We start from the raw sequence: 4380 nt of genomic DNA, 5'->3' as shown, positions 1-4380 counted from the left end.
GTTGGTGAAATCAGAATTTGGCGCACGAAGTTATTCTCGAAGTTATAGCCCAATTGAAGTTTTAACTTTATATAATAACCCTTAAATACCTATAATGCTTGATTTCTCGCTACGCTCGCTCGGACATTAAAATAGAAAATATCCCCCTATTTGCTGTGTAAACCACCACTGGGCCACTCCCGCTTGGAGACGTGACATTTATAAGTTATTAAACGTATTATATTATACTAACTTTGAAGTGTCATAACTTCGAAACTAAGTCTGAGCCCCAAATTCTGACTTCACCATCGTCTTCAGCGTACTTAACTACATAAGTATCAAAAAAAAAAAAAAAAAAGGTGTCCCGTAAAGTAGAAATATACCAGAAAAAATATCTAACAAACCATATTATATGTGTCTGGAATTTTTATTTTTGCAAATTAGCAAATTTTAACTTAACACTAAGTTAAGTTACTTTTTTTTTAAATTTAACTTTTAACTTAACGATTTAACGAAAAAAAATACGAGTAACTTTTAACTTAACTTAACTTAACGAGTTAAAAAAAATCGTTAACTTGCCCAGCCTTGCCTATAGCTATATATAAGATCTCTTATGCGATTTGACGAAGGACACCCCGGTTAACAATAATTAGAAAAATAATAATGTAATGATGCTAAAATTAAAAATGTTCATAAGTCTGTCCATGATCGGGTTGTATATTATAGAATTCAATTATTGCAGTTTGAGTTTTTAAGATAATTTGGTGAATTTGTGGACTTCATTTTAAATTAATAGAAAATGTCATAAGACTTTAATATTATTTTAATTATTAAACGCACACTTTGGTGCGAATTTGTATTAACAATTTATTTTAATACTGTTAAATATTTCTGTCAATGCTCATGAAGTCATATTATAATAGTTACGTAGGTTCATCATTAGGATCTTCACATTTATAACATTTTCTGTAGAATCACGGGTTTCTTAATATTAACATGAATATTGGTGAAAAATGTACCAATAACAATAAACCAACATTCGAACAGCTTCAATAAATGCATAAACCAATCAAGTAATTTTAAATCAATTAAATTGACACTTCATTTGCACATAAGTTCCCGTATATACGTTACTATACGGGTGCATCAGAGATTTTATATGCTGCTTACGGTACACCAAAATTAGTTGTTAACCATCAAGAAAATTAAATTAAGTACCTATTTAAAAACTAACCTTGTGATATAACTGTTGTAAAGTGGCGGTCGGTAGCGATATAAGTAAATATGTACCATGATTTTTTATATTGAAAAGAAAGTATGCTTAAGGTATACGTTGAGTATCCGTATAAAATCAGCAAATTTCTGATACATTTAATTACATTAAAAAAATTAAAATATATATTGTAATATTTAAAACACTATCCGTGTCACCAACTATTTTCATTTATAATAAGAATTTTTAAATCATTAGTATCTGTTGTGCATTATTATTATTATTATTATTATTATTATTATTATTCAATTTAATTTAATTTTTATATTAGTTTTAATTGTTTTCATTATTAAAAAAAAAAAGTTAAAAATAAAAATGTTCTTACTCAAGCATGTTCTAATCATAACAGTGAGATCTGTTGAAAGCAAAAAAGTTTAATCTAATACCTATTCAAATTTAAATTAAATAATTAAAATATTAAAAACATTTTAGAATCATTTTGCACCAAATATATTCAGTCCGATGAATTTTTATAATGAATCTATTTTTATAATGAATCTATTTTATATATAATATATAAACTTGTTGTATATTTGGAATAGAAGATTATTTGATGCAGTCGAAACTTAATTCGATTAAACATTTACAAAACAATATATTCTCCTTATAAGCCAGCACAGTTTTACACTTATGTTTATTTACTACCCAACATAATAATATAAATTTTATATACCTACATATTATATGGAGTCAGTGCTAGATTGGACAAGTTCGGCCCACCGAGTTTTCCGTACTTTACCACTTACAAAACTTGCAAACCTCTTATTCCGTGTATAGTTTTTTTTTTTGAGTCTTCATTTCTTCAACTTTGAACTCTCAACATATTTTCAGTCATCGGCCCCTCATGACTTGAACGGCCCAAAATTTTCGCGGCCCACCGATTCTTATTCTGTAACTCGCCGGGCCCATCCTGCCCTGTATGGAATGTATCGTAACAGACAATGATAATAATACAATTTTCGTTTTGTGACTCAACTATGTAAAAGATAGGTATATTTTATGTATATATTATACATACTATAGTGTATTATACTATTACTATACCACGTACTTTGCCACCAGAATTTGTATAAATTGTTTTGTTTTTTTCACGTATTTTTTTTGTGCGGTCCGCATGCAAAATATCCTATTTAATATTTTTGGCACAGTAAAAGTATACTTTAAGTTTGTCATGCCTGGTGTAAAAGGTAGGCGCGGTATAATAAATATTTCGGTGTGCATGTATATTATAACGTATCTCTAACGTTTTATGTCCCCGACCCGCACAAGTGTGTACTTGAAACTCGCGGTTATCACTTGTAGAGTACTCTATACGTATCTTGTCAAGCGTTTCAAAAATAAATTTGCAAAATAATTAAAATTTCGTCCCTAAAAAATCATGTTAATATTGACATGTTGTTGTTGTATCTATATTATATATATGCAAAGTAATGTACGTTTGGATGGAATTTATAGACTTGAAAACTACTAAATCATTTTACTACCATTTGTAGCATATAGACTCCAAAACTTCTAGACCGATGTTGACAAACATTTCAGAGATTATTGATAGATTGTTCTTATAAATATCAGAAAAGTTCATGAGTCTAGAGCAGGTGGTGGCAATTAGTTTCAAAGGTGGTCGTTGGTATGAAAAAAAAAATGTCGAGGTCCTATGGCAACTTATTTTAGTCAAAAATATATTATGTTACAAATAATGAACAAAAATCAGCATTAAATTAACATATTTTTAGCGGTGCTGTTATTTTCCTAACGGGTTTCAGATATATGGATCGCGGCCCGCTAATTGCCGTCCCTTGGTCTAGAGTATAATATAGATTAAACCACGTTTGAAAATATAAATGCTATATCCAATCTGACACCGTATTTCTTGCCGTATTAGAATTTCGAGCGAATATACCTGGAACGACCACTGCGGGTACAACTGCGGTAGGCGATAATTTAGCTGTATATAGTTAATACCGAATCGTGGAAAAAAATCCCGAAATCTCGGCGAAAAAACTAATGAAAATATAATTAAAATAGGCATGTACGAGTTCTCGAGCCGAGACGAGTCGAACGAGACGATATTAAACTGTATATGTATATGATCACAAAATATATTACCGTTGTCGTCGTAGCCGCCGAACAATAAACCAATCAAGCGGACACGACTTCGCCCGTGGAATGTATACGTTCACAATATACTCTATTATAATAGCTATGACAGTTGGTACGCGCCGCCGGTCGTAAAATATAGTATTATGATAATAATGTGATATTTAGGAATTTACGGATGTAATAATAATATATACGAAATTTACATTTTTTTTCAAAAATCATTTTGTCACAGTGCAGTATGCAAACCGAAACACAGCGCGTATTACGGGTACCTACTCCATTATTGTTGTCGAAGTTCGTCACTGTCGTTTTAAATAATATTATAATTTAAGGTACCTCCTTTATTGGTTGAGTATAATATGTATCGTGTTTGAATATGCCCAATCGTCTATTTTTTTTTTCGATTGCAAAATTGATTTGTGTATCTATTGGCTATTATTATAGTAGTACAAGATAAAAGCTCAAAAATAAATTATATTATTACCTTGTATACTTTATAAGTTTTATTCGTTTCAGTTTAAATTTGTCGAACGCATGATATCGCTGTTGTATAGAGTTCTCAAATATAATATTTTTTTCTATCTCAAAAACAGCAGTCGTGTTCCACAGTTTCGTTTAAATTTAGTTTTATTGCATCGTATTATATCGTAATAAATTACGACGTCGGTTGATAATCATTTAAGATAACTTTACAGTATATTCCTATACTTACGGACTACGGTATATATAAAGTATAAACTACCATTAAAATGGATTATCGACAACTAAAATACTCGTATAATTTTATTGAAAATTACAGCAGATATCCTACCCAGGGCCGTATTTAGGGGGGAGCTACAGGGTACTGTTGCCTCGGGCGGCCAATTTTTGACACATTTAGGGGGGCGGCCAGGCGCCGGTGTATATTATATGCATAACATTTTTTTTGGTAAGAATTTGCTTGAGTACCTATACTTGGATTTTTTGCATTGCATGACTATGATACATTCAATTGATTTGTCAATCAATGATAACTACTAATTTTTGTA

This window comes from Acyrthosiphon pisum, chromosome A1 (assembly GCF_005508785.2).
Source record: "Acyrthosiphon pisum isolate AL4f chromosome A1, pea_aphid_22Mar2018_4r6ur, whole genome shotgun sequence".
Lineage (NCBI taxonomy): Eukaryota > Metazoa > Arthropoda > Insecta > Hemiptera > Aphididae > Acyrthosiphon > Acyrthosiphon pisum.
This window is presented reverse-complemented; position numbering follows the sequence as displayed.